The sequence below is a fragment of the Meleagris gallopavo genome, chromosome 7, assembly GCF_905368555.1.
Source record: "Meleagris gallopavo chromosome 7, MGAL_WU_HG_1.1, whole genome shotgun sequence".
NCBI classification, from domain to species: Eukaryota; Metazoa; Chordata; class Aves; order Galliformes; family Phasianidae; genus Meleagris; species Meleagris gallopavo.
In genome coordinates, this window is record NC_139410.1 from 28925346 (window position 1) to 28942653 (window position 17308).

The window sequence follows — 17308 nt, forward strand, 5'->3', positions numbered from 1 at the left end:
AGCTTTATCAGAGGAGGTTAAGCAGTACAGATATTTCAATTCACTTCATGAAAAACACCCACCCTGAGTATGTGCATGATTCACTGCATAGCTTCACATTAAACACCTTGGCACCTCTGAGCCATCATGAGATGAAATGGGAAAAAGAAAAGACCACTCAGCATGAGTTCTCATTTTAATTCAAATTAATTAAATAGCCAGTACACCAAACTAAACATACAACTGTTAGTCTAGACACACCGTAAATATTTGTGGATTACTCCTAGTAATCAGTTAAGTCCAATTAAAATAAACCAACAGTGCAGGAGCGTCCTTTAGGATTTAATGTATGTATCATGAAAATTACATCAGCAGATTTTATTATTATTAAACTTTACCCTTAATTGCTACCCAATAGTTTTTGGTAAAGTTATTTAATTATTTTGATGAAGGTTTTTCAGCCCTGGAATGCCTTTCTCTCAGGGTTTAGTATTGCAAGGTAGACATCACTGTAACATGCAAGAGATATAAATTGCCATAACAAGGCTCATGATGGGCTTCATAAGCCATACTTGCTGATAGGGAGGAGTGCCCTGTAATAATTCTAATGCAGGAAAAGGAGTGAAGAAATCTGACCTTATCTCCCAGAAATACTCTCTCCCTGTGACGCTAGGAAAGGCTCCTGAACTTAAAAACCAGAAGACCAGAACAGATGCCAAGAAATCATTTCTTCCCCTCCCTCAAATTCCTTCTTTCTCTGATCTCCCTTTTCTCACAACTTCCCTTGCTCTGCTCAGGATCAGCTGGTGTGTTTTGGGCAGACACTTGTCTCATCTGTTCCTTTAACCATGCTTTGTTTCACATCAGAGAACAGTCCCAAGGCATACAAAAAGGAGTCCTGCACAGTTAAACTCAAATATATTCTCAGGAAGGACTCATGAAGAAATTCAACAGTTCTCCCCCATGTATGTGACAAGATTGAAATAAAACATCTCAGTGATTGTGCAGGGTGGAAGCTGGAACTCAGCAACAGCTTTTCACTCTCAAAACCTACAAACCCACACTACTTGCGAGCCCAGACGTAGCCAAAACCATCTTTTGCCACCTCAGAGCTTTTTTATTTATTTATTTTTACAAATACATTATTTTTTTTCTCTTTGACCATCATTCCCATTTTGTCAGTGCAATGCCTTAATTTACTCACATTAGAGCAGGGACAATGATTCTGCCTCTCATTAACAAAAGCATCCAAGTCTCTAAAGGAGTAAAACATATTATCTAGCCACTGAATAATCTTCTTAAAGTCAGTATTTCTGTAGCTCCAGGAAAATAAATAAGTAATAAAAACCTACTCAAAGGAAGCAGCTCTAGTTAATGACCAGTTCATATTCAGTTTTGGGCATTTCAGTATAGAAAGGTCATTAAGGTGCTGGAGCAGATCCAAAGAAGGGCAACAAGGCTTATGAAGGGCTTGGAGAATATGCCCTACAGGAGAGAGTGAAGGAACTGGGGTGGTTTAGTCTGGGAAAAAGGAGGCTGAGGGGAGACCTTATTGCTCTCTTCCAGTATCTGAAAGGTGCTTACAGCGAGAGCAGGGCGGGTCTCTTCTCACGGGTGACAGGATGAGGGGAAATGGCCTCAAGTCGCATCAGGGTAAGTTTAGGTTGGATATTAGGAAACACTTCTTGACAGAAAGTGTTGTTAAGCACTGGAATAGGCTCCCCAGGGAGGTGGTTGAGTCACCACCCCAGATGTGTTTAATAACCCTTTCGATGTGGTGATCAGGGACATGATTTACCAGAGGGTTGTTAGTTAGGATAGTATTGTTAGGTTGTGATTGGACTCGATCTTCAAGGTCTTTTCCAACCTGAGCATTTCTGTGATTCTATTCTATGATTCTACATAAATTTTGTTCCAGGCACAATTACTTTTTGTAATGGAAATATGCATTATAGCACCCAGTGTGTTCTTTAAAGAGTAGGGATGTGACAGGTACTGCACGCTTTCTTGAAGTATGTGGAAGAAGAAAGTTGCCACAGGAGAGGATGCCTTGAGGTACAGCTACCTGCCTACTCTTCACGGCCTTTTAAAACACAGCAGCTGAACAAAGTGGTCATCAAGAAAGACGTGGAAGTGAGAATTACATAACTGTGCCAGACAGAGCGTGAAGAAAAGGCTGGCTTATTTCCATTCTCAGATATGACAGCTTATTCTGTGAAGAAAAAAATACATAACTTTCTGCTCATGTTACAGTTTTAACTAAGCATAACCATAGGTAGCTATCAAGCAGTCTTTGTGTCTGATACAAAATCAAAATAAATATATTTGACAGCAATATATATATGTTTATTAATTAATCAGTTTCAATACAGTAAGCACATAAGCTTAGGCAGTTCATTCTAATTCTAAATGATACACCGTTAGTGCAATTGAGGTAAAATAACTAAATACAAAGCCAGAGAAGTGCACTTAGGTCTGACAGCTCATTAAGCACAACCCACACCACTCAGACAGGCTTCTTCCATTTCACAGCTGTGTTCAAATAAGACAAAATGTCATCTTTAACTCTAAGGTTCTTTCCCTTTACCATTTCATATCACAGGTTTAATTTTATTTTAACATCCTTCTCTGTAGCAATTACATCTCTTAGTTTCTTAGAAAACCAATTACAAAGTCAAATGACAGCTTTCACCCCTATCAGCATTGTCTTCTGTGTCTTGATTAATTGCCCATTAAAATGAAACAACAGAACTTGCATTTTGAGATCATTTTTTGTTTGCATTATGGAAGGAAATTTAAATCTCCATAGAGATTTGCTCTTTTGGCACTATCATAATTACATGTTTACTAACTTAACTACCTTATCAGCACATTCACACTGCTGTGGTGGTGGATCTGTCAGGACTTTCATCATCAGTTCTGCATTAGAGCAAAAGCCACAAAGAGAAAACACTTATCTCACGAAACTCAGTATGCAAGTATAAAAGAAAGCTCTCTAAATGTAGAGAATTTTTATCTTAGATAATAGTGAACCAGAGACAAAAAGAAACAGTATCCATCAACACAGTAGGAAAAAACTGGTTCATATTAGAGTGCCACGTTCTGATTTTTTGTGTTGCACATCATGGAAATTGGCCTGATAGCTCCTTGCAACCCATTGCAACAGACTGAAGGTTCTGCCCTTGAAAAAGAAACTGAGTTTGCAGTCTGGCACAGTTTTGTAATCCTCGTTTCCAAGTCTTTATTTGCTGATCTCATCATCCAGCTGCCTGCTGCTGCTGTGTATTAAAAGGTCACAAAGTCTGTGGAGAGAACTACACATCAAGGCACTCTCTCCTGTGTGACAGGCAACTTTCTTGAAGTATGTGGAACAAGAAAGTAAGAAATAGTTGTGAACTTTTTCACTGAGGCTTTCAGATGCTTTCCCTCTGTTCCTTACAGATCACTGGAGTCACCAACTTTGTTCTTTTCTAGCTGTCAAACAAGCTGAATTTTGACAACCTCTGGGTAGTTTGGATCCATACATCCTGTCCTTCTGTTCAACAGAAATAGAATCCAAACAACCAGAGGAAGGTAAATGATAATGTGCATTCTCCACTCAAAGGAAATCCAGAGGAAAAAAAACATGCAACTTCTCCCTCCCCCCAACCCCAACCTCCCAATTCACTCTAGTACTCTCTAACTTTTTAGAGTTCTGGGTTTGGTCTGGCTTGACTTAAAATTGTTAGTCTTATCCAGCAAAGGTTTTTGTCTTTTTTCACCACTGCTGTAGAAAGCCTGTTTCTTTGCCTGCCTCTTTGTACATACTCTGTGTCCTCCTATATACTGGACTCAGCCTTTGCTCTTTTGCTTTGTATATACCATAAACACACTCCCTCTTTCAAGGAGATGCTTCAGATGATGCACTTGCCACAAGTACAGTCTCTCAGACAAAGAGCACAGAAGACTTTTGAGAACTCTCCTCAAGCTACTGACAAAGTTGAGCTGGCAATTTTATATTGCGAGTAAACAAGAATAAACAGAAAAAATGTTACATCTCTATCAATATTGCTTACATGTGAGATCCATGATTCAGAGTTTGAATGCAAGTTTTTTATATCTCCATCTTCAAATAATCTCTGCAGTTCAAGGGATGTTTCACTTTGCAGTGCAGTGCACCTGTCAGATGCCTAGGCAGCTCCAAAAGTAATCATCAGGGAGAAGTAGAGACTAATACTTATAATTTACTCTTGGGAAAATAAATAATTAGGGCTCTTCGATCAATCTGATTCATCTCCTTTTACTTTGTGCTGATCTTCTATCTGTTACGTATCCTGCTTAACTGCCATTTGTTTCCATATGGACATAATATTTCAACACCTTCAGTGTGAGCAACAACTAGCAGCAACTAGCAGCAACTTACCCTTGCTTGCCTCAAAGACATCCAGTCTTATTTTCATATGCAGTTTCCTGTTTGCAATCAGATTTGAAGCTCTACATAGAAGAACAGTTTGTATTCTGAAGCTCATTGGTTTCTGCTCACATTGCAAACATTAAGGAAAGGTACAAGGATCAGAGCTCATATGTCTATCTCAACTTTAGGCCTAATAAAATCTGATCTATAAACCTTGTAATTGATAACAAGGATGGACCATGTATTCAGCTGCCATCTAAAGGCAAACAGGAAAAAAGGATTGACAGGAAGCAGACTAGATATCTCAGAAAGAGCTAGATGTGAGACGAAGAACCACTGCTGTATCACAAGCAATTTCAGCTAAACACAATACTAGTATTTACAAGATTTCATGACAACACGTCAGTCAGTGCCAAAGCATTCACAAAAAAAAAACAGAACAGAAAACCAGAAAGGGAAAAAATAAAAAATAAAAAAAATGTTGTAACATCAAAGATTCTCTACCTTCAGTAACATCTCACATTTTCTTTAAAGTTTTAATAATTAATTGGAGTGTAGACTCTTCAAAGAGTAAATGAATAACCCCCATTAGCACTAATGGAAGTTGGACATGCTCAAAGGGAGAATATACTTCTATCTGTATGACTAATCAGCTTCACAAAGCTGAATTTTTCTTAAGTTATAACTCACACTACATAGGCTGAATACAAAGGTTTGTATTCATTTAAATTCAAATTAGGCATTTAGAAAAGATTTTTCCAGCACTAGAAGGATTGAATGCAGGAGATCCATTTGCCATTATGTTAAACACATACATTGTGAAATGCAATAAAAATAATTACCTTTATAATTAAAGGTTGTCATTGTAAATGCTTAAAAATAAACATTATTGAAAAAACTTCTATTTGCTGTTCAGGTGAACATATATTCTGATGATTCTTGTCCTTTATTTAATGCTCTCCCAAGGAATCACCAAGATTTTCTCCATCAGCAAATTGTTGTATTCATAGGTTATCTACACAGAACATCTAGCTACTCATGTCTATTGAGACGGTGAAACTGACGGCATTTCAAAAATAAAAAACATGTTTGTGATTGTTATTTTTTTCACCCAATTATTCAGTAAATATTTTGATACAGCAGTAAGCTTTATCATTCTTGGAGAGTGGGGAGGAGGGAAACCATGGTCAACCCTGGAGGAAAATACAAGAGGACTTAGAGATGCCCATCTTTTTTTCTGACATTGTTTGTTTATTAAGACAAAACACCTCCCAGAAAACCACAGTCTGCATCTTATTTCATCACCAGCTATGAAAAAAATGCAAGGCTTCCAGACAAGGCATGCAGCTGGTCTCCTTTGCCTGTCACATCAAACCAGAGCTTCCACATACTCAGCACTGCGCACTTGCTGGTGCTATCCAAGTCTGCCCATTTTTCTCAGCATCAATTTCTCCATTCTCCAGAAGACTGAATGATTTTCCTCAGCCCTCAGGTCTTCATACTTGTTTAAACATCATCAGTTAATAAACTCCCAAAGAGAGACTGGCATAAAGTCTTTTACAAAGAAAAAACAAATTATATTCTACAAAGTCTTAATTTAGCATCACTTAGTCCCCCAAAAAATAAACACCTCCAAGCAGTCACATAAAAGAATGAAAGAAGGTAAATTATTTAACACACAGTTTTATTTTCCCAATAAGAAACAGAGTAAATGATACAATACGATGTAATTCTGTGTATTTTTTAATCTACAGTAGTACTCAGGATGGTCATGGGATAGAAAGCACTTACTCCTTAAAGACATACTGTCTTCTTCTTCCATATACTATTTATTAAAGGGAGGGGGAGGGAAATGGTCCCCACAGTAGAAAAAACCCAGCACTTGCATTTTTAGCTTTCTTTTTCCCAGTTCTCTGACAATAGCTAGGAAGTCAGAAGTGTAATTTAACTTTATAATATATACCAGAATAATACAGTAGAACCATTGTTATTATTTGTGATTATGTGTTATTTCCATTATCGTAACACACATAGGTTAATCAAGGTCTTAAAAAAAAAAAAAAAAAGCAGATTTGTAGGCAAGTTATTTTCAACACAATTTACCTTCACAGGAGCTCAAAAAATAGCTGGAAAAGGGAGCACAGTATTAAAATAGAGGAACATTTATGTAACATTTTAGATGATCATTCCAAATGACTAAAAAAAGAAAGAAGTAATTTGCTAGAACAGTGAGTCCTTGCCTCCAGGAAGATAAAACACAATGCTGGGTAAGAAAATGGTTAAAGAGATAAAAACTCCTAACTTAAGTAAATTTTGTTACATTTGCAGTAATCCAACAAGCAAAGAACTAGCTTCTCCCTTTGAAACAACTCATAGCAGGAGCTGTAACTTTTAATTGACCACTGACCAGAAAACAAAATACTTAAGTCTGCAATTCATTTTTTTTTTTTTTTTAATGAAAAGATTTCTCAGAATTTCAAATTGAATATGCTAAAATATTTGTTTTAGAATGTTGAAACGTTCACTGATAACGTTAAAATAGAGTATTTTGGCGTTAGTAAGAGAGTGTGAATGAGTAATATAAAGAAAAATATTACAATAAGTTACGTAAAAATGAAATGATTAAACAAAAAAAAGGATTTCAACACAATTTTTTTTCCCAGAATGTAAGAGAGCTGAAGCAAAGTTTTTATACCTTATTCACAAAGCTTCCATAGAAGTACGCCTTCATACCAGACTTGAAGACTTAGAGAAAGTCAAATAAGTTTTTTTGACAAAATATCCTCAGTCAACCATCACTGTCACTCCAAAGCTAACCCATGCCCACTGCACCCGAAAAGTTATCATCATCATCTGACCTCTCGGTACTGATCTTTACAGATGAGTCATGTCAGCCAAGTTCTCAGTAACAAAGACAGAAATATCCTAAAGAATAACAAAGAATTAACAAGCCCATTTCTGCAGACAAGATTCATATCACATTCCAGGCCTAAGAACATAAGCAGCTGCCTTCTTACACTATAGAGGCTAGCTGAGTTCAATTACTATATTACTTTTGACATGACTATTATTAATTCACAGCAGTGTCCGTCTTGCAGTAAAACTCAGATGCTTGATCTTAGTTTCACTATTACTTACAACAAAGACTCTGGCTTTCACTGACAGTTTTAAGTACTTTCCATTTTTACTTTCAACTTGTAATTCACAGATCTGCAGCAAACTTTAGGCTTCCTAGTAGTTTTGACTGAACTTAAAAAGTAATATTCCAGATGCAAAAGAAACTATCAGTCATGCCTAAAGTACTCTTGAGTAGAGAAAGCACACTCTACATCTCCCCTTGAAGCACCTGTCATTTAAAACAGTCTTTGTGCATCAAGGAAACTCTCAACAATGGAAAAAAAGACTTAAAATTCACAACTGACTTTGTTATTGAGGGCTTTACTTGAGAAAGGTATCATGAAAATCAGCTCAAACCAGATTGAAATTGAAGCCCTCTCAATATGGGAGGCCTATATATAATGTAAATCTGGTCTTCCAGTACATTTTAAGTACTTCTTTCTTCCAGTATAATCTTTTCGGTAATTCTTAGTAATTTTTTCTCTTCAAAATGCTTAAAATGTCATTATCTCACTAGAGAGGCTATGGGTTTGCACAGTCCTAATAATGGATCAAAATCATTTTAAGTTTACTGATTTCGCAAAGAGACACACAGCTGCTATGCTGATTACCAGTTGGCAAATGTCTCACACAAACTACCTAGAAACTTTGTCAGAGTGAATAAACAAATACATCAGTTGCTTCTGGTTCATCTCAATAAGACAATCTCTTACAGAAAATATGCAGGTCACATTCAATTTTTGCAAGAGTAAATTAAAAACATAATTAAGTCAGAGCATCAAAAAAGTCATCATTTAAATTTTATAGCATTTTTGTTCTCATTACATTTCACACAGCTACAAATAAATACGTAGCTACAAAGCTCAACTTTTGGCTGGACAGAATGTCTGGCAGGTCACATCACTAGATGTTCCTAGAGCACTGTGTCAGGGGGATTGGAGCATTAGTAGGCTTTTGTCCAGTTTTGGGGCTGGACACATGAATGACACATCACATGGGTGCCCATAGCACTAACCTTATGTATCCTGCTTGTTGCAAGGGCCAGCACTCATCTCTCAAAGATCAAGAACACTATGATTAAGTGAAAATTCTCACTGTTCACATCTTCCAAAAAACCGCCAGAAGCTGTACACAAAGAGAGATGTCTGCAGTAGGAAACTCTTGCACCCTGCAAAAACTAGTGCAGTACTAAAACAAGCTTCTCTGATCTCCATTTGACGGTCTCCCTTCATTTCTCCTTTTTCCTACTTCCATACTCCCTTTTCCACATTACTTTCCAAATTCCTCAAAGCCATAGAAGACTTAACACTGCCTGCTCCCCTCCTTTGGGTCATAGAGATATCTGCAATATTTGACTTTCAAGTACAAACATTTGTCAGGCAAACTCGATCAACACCAGAACTGATGCACTGAACAGATCCTCAAAACAAGCTTAAAAATGGATATATGCAATTTCCCAAACATACTACAGCCAGAAGTCCATCCTTTCGCATCACACTGAAAGAAATAATGAGCAAAATTACTCACGTACCAACAAGATATTCATAAGAACAAACTTAGCCTGGAAGCTGTGTCTGAATCACTTCACAACATTGGAGATAAGGGATTTGTTCATATATTTAAGGAGAAGCACCCATAGCACAGAAAGCAAAACAGAGCAGGTAACAGATGAATGAGTGGCAAATTCAAGTGAGCATCTCCAAAATCTGCCATTTGATCCAGAAAGTAAAAATCAAGGAATACACAGTGGAATCCATTAAAGACAGCAAAGAAAAAAGGAAGCAAACATTCAATGAACGTATCTGTGTAGATAAATCTATGCTTAAAAAGTTCATTTTTATGGATTCATTAAATAAGCATTTGAACAATACAGAATGGTACAAAAAGCACTGCTGCCTCTTAATTCAAGAAGAACAGAACCAACAACAAAAATTAAGGATTAGATATGAAAAATTTTGTTCTCGAAGGATGACTTTTAACACTGTAAAGTTATTAATCTGCCGCAAAACACAAGTGAGTGTACGTTAGAGGACTGTCTAATCAGAGAAGAAAACTGAAGGAACAAAAAAGATTCACTCAAGTGAATGAGAACAAGACAGCATCTGCCAACAGTGCTGTGCTGTACCTATGGCAGAAGGTAACTCCCTTCTCACACAGCACTCCTTCACGGAGGTTCCAATTTCTGATAAAGAGATTAGAGCAGACTTCATAGAGCTTACAAAAAGGCTCACTTAGAAACTCACACAGAAAACCAGCTGCACGTGTAAACAGCAGCTTCCAAAGGGAAAGTTAACTGTTCACTACAATCCCAACTCAAGGGGAAATGACTACAGCTCCAGCTGGCAATCCAGTACTATTCTGCTAAGGAACATGAATAATAATTAAGGAAAACAGAACAAAGTGACACTTCTTATGTATGTAAATAAACATGCTGAAACATGAGCATACACATCTCCAAAATCCTGATATTACAGAAAGTAGACGGGCACGCTGGAGGAAACTCAGAACTCTGTTATACAGAAGATGAAAGCATCTGCTTTCATTCCATTACTTGCAATCCACTATTCAGAGTTTTTACCATATTGGGAAAAACATTTGTCATAGAGAACAACCACCTATGAGTACTGACAGCACATTCAGTTTGCACTCATTCATATTCAGGGCTGTTTTCTCAGTCCAAAATCTATTACTGTGAAATGGACATTGCTATGGTAACTGGAATAGTAACATTAGTATGTGTACTATGCTCAGAAGACTTCTACTTCAACAAATAAGTAGGAACTCAGATTTAATAAGTGTCTGGTCTGCTTTCCTAGGGTTTACATACATGATTGCAAACTTAAACCTCTGAAAATTAGGCTGTTATCTATAATGATTGCTTGGAAAATGTAAACCATTCTGCTAACTTCTTCTGAAATACAGTATGCTCTATGACAGATATACCCTGCCCAAGTATTTTCTAAGTGAATATAATGATCTCTTTGTTAAGTTTTTAATGTTTTGAGTTGTGAAACAAATCACAAATCAATAGGGACATAAATCTTTAGAAGGTCTGTAAGGAGTAACTGTATTTTTGGCTTAAGGTGGCAAAAACCAGTCTGCTGTTCCACTAATTGGAATGCCTAATTTTGTTTCTTTCCACACTTACACCCCAATTTACAACTATGAATCCTGTTCCATCAGATTTCACTGAGCACAGAATCAGTTTACGTTTTACAATGATACAACTGCAAGTTGTTTCAAGAAATAAAGACTTCAGGAAGATAAATTCAAAATACTCTGCAGAGGAAATATAACACGCCAAGTGAAGAAAAAAAAATGGAAAACAATGTCTTTCCCTCCCACCCCCCAAAAAAAGAAAAAAATTTTGTTGTCAACAGTGGTATCAAACAACCAAAGAGGAGAGGTACAAGACAATGTACAGGCCATATCTAATACAATGCTGTACTTGTGCACAAAGAGTATCTGTAATAGAAGGGAGATTTCTAATGAGGTGTGCTAAGTTGTCACAAAACGCAAAGGTGGCACAAGTTAATGGCCTTGAATACAGAGCACTATTTAATGCTTATTAACAATCAGTAACACTGACACCAATATTGATGTAGCAGTGTGGCTTAATATAGTTTATCTGAGCACCAAGATCCACTTTTAAGCAATCACATGGTGCCTTAGAGACATCAGTAACACAGGAACAGAAAGAAGGATGGTACATGCAGCAGATCCAAATAGCATGGTTGGGAAAGGAAATTCAGTTTAAGAAGTCACTAAGTAATACTACATAGACTGCATATACAGAAGAATGGTAATGTAACAGGACAGAACTTCACCAGTTGTAATACAACAATTAGAATGAGGACAAAACTTTCTGAGCAATACAACATGCAACTTCTCAACCTTAGGGCAGAGGATCAGAGGAGGAAAAGAACAGTCCTCTGTCCTCTTCCCACAGGGAAGATATCTGCTGCCAGCTTTGGCTACAAAACCACACGTAACTAAGGAAAATTAATACACAAGTTGAGTCTTTGAATCTAAAGCACAACAGCATCTCTGCATCATTGAAGAAAATTATTTTTTTCCACGCTAAGAACTATTCACAAAAAGGCCATCTGTTTTCTGATAATCTTTAAGACAAATTCTTTTGTAAGGATGTGTTACATCCATATAGAGCTAGAACCTGAACAGTCTCATGCCTTGCAGTCCTACTTACAATACTGTGTAAAATCAACTGTTTCTATTTTCTGTTCACATTAAGGTTTTAGTATATACCTCTATATACCTCATCTTCTGCTTTAAATGCATGCTTCACCAATAATATTTACAAATAAAGTTCTCTCATAAAAAGCCACATGCAGAGAAAAGCACCTAAGCTTCAACTAAAAAAAATAAAATTAATCTCTTTCTCAACTAAGATTGGTCGTTATTTGAGAAGCCACAATTCCTACATGAAGGGACCACAGAATTGCCACCACAACCTCAGGCCTAACAAGCACTTACCAGCTACTACTGACCCGAAGGGAAGCTTTCAGCCTGAGTGCACAAACAGCCAAACTCCTCAGTTCAATTTGCTAACAAGAGAAAGCAGCATGATGAACATCTCAATCCCTTTTACAAATGCATTTTTTTTTTTTTTAACTCTTATTTATTTTAATAGAATAGTGCTGATAAAAACCTTTATTCCCTTACTTGGTAGTTTCTGAAAAAAAGTTCAGTCAATACAAAGACACTCCACCTATCTTACCACATTCTCTAGGTCTTTCCCAAAACCCTGTCTTAAGATTTGACAAAAACTGAGAGTGTAATTCACACCAATGCTACTGCTTTATGACAGAACAGTTTCAGATAGAAGCTTCCAAATACTGGGGCTCTAACTGGGGAACAATATGGGGAATCAAAGTCCAACAGCCTGCATTGCCTTTCAGAAATAAACCCTTCACAGTGAACCACAGGCAACAAAATAACTCCCTGGCCTAGCTTCCATCTCCTGAAAGATAAATAATGAAAGCTATATGAAGAGTTGGCAAGAGTACCACTGTATGTATATACCTGTCTTGCTTCTTCCCAAGTCCCCACCAAAGCACTAGGGCATCAAATCACAGCCCAAATGTCTGAATGCCAAGCACAGACTAAAAACGCCCTTGTACACAAAGGCTGCTTTCCAAGTCTTGCTGCTTCTGACTCTCATGTAGGAGAAAATAAATTTTAAAAAAATATGACTTCGCTTTTAATAACAACGCTTTTAATAAATTACAAGAGTAATACCAACATTCATAGCTATGTAATTGTAATATATTTGTCTGCTTGTCAGCTCTAACTCAGCAGCAACTTTCCAGAGCAGAATTTTCTTCTTGCTCAGTGGTGGACTGACTTCTTACACCTGACGCGTACCCAGTGGCAAACAACGTTCCATGCTCAGCTCTGATAGAGTTCACATTCACATTGTGCACAAGAAAAAGCTCCCTTAAAAATGTCAAACAGTCTAAATTACAGCTTCCTGAGTGAAGTTGGCACAGGTTGTACTGTGGAATCTTGGTGTGCTTTGCTTCCCAGACCATTTTCATTTTTATCATCCATAATTTTTAAAGTAATTTCAATGCTCTTCATGCTGAGTCTCCCAGACTCAATTTCTATTCAATTTTTCAGGACAGACTAGAGCCAACAGAGACTCAAGGGAGAAAGAGCACTAGGTCCAGAAAAACAACACTAACTACACACTTCACTCTCTAGGTGATAAAGGCAGTGCACAGCTGGCATAAGATGCTAAGCCGTAAATAAATGTATGGGAAACTACTGTCCCACTTGCTCTTTAAGGAAGCCTAACAGCAAGAATCCTTCTTCAGTCAGGTAATGTCTTGCCATACTGGCTTTAACATGCAGTCTACAAATCTTTGCAATGAAGAGGTTGTACAGCTGTAAAACATGCTTACATCCTTAGAATAAAAATTGCAATAAAAAAAGCACAGATACTACATTGGCAAATCCTGTAAGTGTTTGCAAAATAAGATGTAAATGAGGAGCGAGAGTTGCTCCAGAAAGCAGTTCCTTGGATCCACTGATGTTTTCAAGGATGGGCATCACCCATTCCTTCTCCCTACATGCTGATAAAATTGATGCATGAGATGGAATAAAGATGACAAAAATCAAAGCTAGTAAATGTTCCTCAGAAAATAAAAGCCATGTTTCTGCTGAAGCTAGTACAGGAAATTTGGAAATAATGAAGAAAAAAAAAAAAGGAAAACAAAATAAGTCCATTATTTTGTTACAGTTCTCAAGACAGGGAGAAAATAATTCTGACTTGGGGTAAAATTATTACCATTTTCAAAGAAACACATTGAAATTTTTAAAGCAATTTGGCCCTGCCAGAAACCTCCCTTCTCCTATTGCTTCTGACTCTCCAAGACTTCCATGTTTTCCCTCTTCTTTTCCCTGCTACCAAAGGTAGAGGCAGCTGCTTCATGTGAGATGAAACAGTTTGAGATAAAAGAAGAGGGCCCTAAAGGGGAAGGGAATCCCTGCTATCATCTCCCGTTCCCCTCTGGACATTTAGTTCCCTCCCCGAAACATCACTGAAAACCTTTCTCAGCTATTCCCTCCATGCTATCACCTGCCAGACCACCAGTCCCATTATCTACCCTCCTTTGGCAGCACTGAAAAAAAAAAGCAGTGCATTTATCTGCAGAAATGGAATGGAATTGCATCCATTTCCAGAAACATGATGCTGAATGGCCTTACACATCCCCTTTGTTCTTAACTTCTCCCTGCAGCACTCTGCTGCAAGTGTTATTGAATGCAGGAACAGCCAGCCCCACCAGAAGCGAGCAAGGCAGAGAGAAATTTTCTTTTATCATCTCACGATTTCAGCAAAGCACCATACAGAAGTTTTATTTTAAACAGATGCCCAAATCTTTCTTTGCTCTGTAAAGCACATCTGCACATCAGGTGCTTCACTGAGCTTTAGCACTACACAGGATCCCAGGGCAGCACCTGCTGCAGGCTGTCACTCAGGTTTCAGGCTCTTCTCCAACACTTAATTTAGATACACGAAAAATATCCTGATGTGCTGACAACATGGCCATCTGAAGGAATACAAACTAGCAGCCAGCATGCTCCCACATATAGAAAAGGTTGGCAAAGATTATCTAAACATCAAGCTCCCACGTTAGCAGAATGAATAAAATCCAAAATTTTATTATCACCAACAGCCAGGGTCCCTGATGGTAAAAAGAGATGGAAAGTACATTAGCAAAGATCTAGGATTAGACTGCAAACCTTTTGAACTCTCAGAATTTTTCACAAAGCAGCATAAGTATTTCCAAGTAGATTCTTAAAAGAAATGAAAATACACTGAACATGTTCTTCAGTGTGATTCAAAGATCCAGCTGCAGACTGCCAGTGGTGGCACATAAGCTATGATTCATGTATCAGTTTCTGAAGAACTAACAGAGCAGTGATACAGTTGTATTAGCTGTAAACTAGCTGTATCAACGACAACATCACAAATCATTACCTTCCATTAAACATACTGTACTAGCACACAGGAGGTGGGCTCCTCAAAGAACTGCCATCATGAAACAAGATTCTATGCTTGACCTAATGCAAAGAGTGGTTTCTGTTGCAAAACAGAAGTAATATAGACAGATCAGTCTCACAACAAGCTTTTTGGCAACAGAAAGCGTAGGGAAAGATTAACTCAATACTTTCTTCAACTCAATTACTCGGAAATTTTTAACCTCCATTACAATGTACTCAGACTGAAGCAAAGGAAGCAGTAGCAGGTACTGTACTCAGACTGAAGCATGCTACTGCATGCTGTCAGATTTAAGTACTTTCATTGTGCACTGGCAGCATTTTAAGTTCTCACTTCCTACTAGAAAACTTCAAGATCGGTAATGTTAAGTGAAGGTGGTCTCTCATTTATCTTCTCCAAAACTACGTGAAGGAACAGGAATGCTTTCTGAAATCAAGTGCTTCAGATTACAGTGAACCGATGGTTCTGTACACTCTCCATAAGGTCATTTTAAATATCACTGGGGATCAATTTATAACTGGAAAAAAATAAAAATAAAAAATAAAAAGGTTACCAAATTACTGAGTGATTATTTTCAAGTAAAACATTAGCCAGCATCCATAAAGCAAGAAAGAAACAGAGGGATGTAGATACTACAGACATGCTCAAGCCTAGAACCAAGTAGGTAAGAAAAAAAAAAAAAGGTATTAGTGGATGGTATTTTTGTGAAGAAATGACAAAGGAAAGGTGTACTTTAAAATGACAGTTGATCAATGGTAACACACTTTTAAAACTCTTGTTGAGGATTTTTTCATTTCCCCTTGGCAACATCTGATTTTCTCAGACAAAAGAACAGCATTTCGCTGCAGCTTTAAGCATTTGGATCATTATTTACTGGTGGCAAGGGGACTCAGTTTCAGGCAGAAAAGGAAATGGACTGTACAAACATATAGAGGACCTTTTCTTATTTAAGACTAGATTATTTTAGAGGTAACTACACGGGTATGTATTTGTAGGGGAAGAATTTAAAAGCAAGGAAATATTGGGAAGAAAATGCTGAACAAATTCATAAATCAGAAGGTAAAGTTTTACTGAATCACAGCAGTTAAACACAAGACCTTACCTAAGATTCATACAGCACTTGCAATCCTTATGTCAAGACTGGACATTTTACTGCAAATTATCCTCTAGACTGCAGAAAATGCTTACAGCAGGAACCATTATTTCAATCTCTCTTCTTGACCTTTCCTAAGAGGTCAAGATGATAAAACTTGGAGATAGATACAAATTATTGTATCCCAAGAGGTGCATAAAGTAGTAATAAGTAGCTACTTATTTTCCACCAAAATGTTCCTGTGAAGAGCTCAGAAGCAGTACTTACCCTCCTAATACCAAAGGAAAGTGCCTAATGGTCCCTCTCCAGCCCTAAACTAATGAATGCTGAGCATTAAGTTACGTATTTCATTCTCCACATACATATAGGCATCATAGCAATCATAAAAACTCCTATTTTTCTTTTTTTTTTTCCCCCGTCCAAAAAACACAGGACTTGGTGTTTTTTTTTGGCAAACAAGTACATGCAAACACTTCTCTACTAACAAGTTCTCACACTGGTTGAGAAAAACACCTCTAGAAAGCCAGTACTGCTAATAAAACAGTGAGTGCCTCTTCACCAAGTTGTATATACTTTCAATAAATAGAAAGTTTGTAACCGTACAACTGTATCACTATCAGAAGGCTTACATCCTCTGTTATTTTGAGCAACACAAGCAAAATTATTTTCTACCATGAGTTTCTCCAGATGGATTCTGAATGCCACAAAAGAAATGTATCCAAATGTTTACCATCAAATTCAACACCTTCCTTTTTACCGCACTTGGAAAACTTTACAAAAGAAGCTTCTTTTTTTTCTTTTTCTTAACACAGGCCATAGAATACAGTTCAAGAGTAATGTAGATGACATATTTTGTGTTACTAATATGTAGCTCATTTGCTTTCTTTCATTAAAAATGTGGTATTCTTTAATTATTTCTAAATGTTACACAGATTCCCAAAGTAGAAACTTAAATGTGGTTTGTAGACATTAGAAAATTGCTAAGAACTGCCCAAGCATTTCAAAATACTTTGAAATATTTAAGAATCCATTCCAGACACAAAGCAGACAATTCAGTACTCAAATTCCCAATTTTGAGAATATATTAATAGAACAATATACAGTTAATTGATCTTCATTGTGAATCCATCAACAAGAACCAGTTCTTAAAACCAATTTTTCATCAGTGCATCCAACTGAGCCAGTGGCACAAACAGAAAAT

The 17308-nt window shown here is 37.1% G+C and overlaps 1 protein-coding gene across 1 annotated transcript in view; it reads right to left on the bottom strand.

Annotated features, from left to right (window-relative positions):
• Nucleotides 1–17308, bottom strand: part of DPP10 (dipeptidyl peptidase like 10) — a 188674-nt gene that overhangs the window by 124015 nt on the left and 47351 nt on the right. The gene's annotated exons all lie outside the window — the stretch shown is intronic.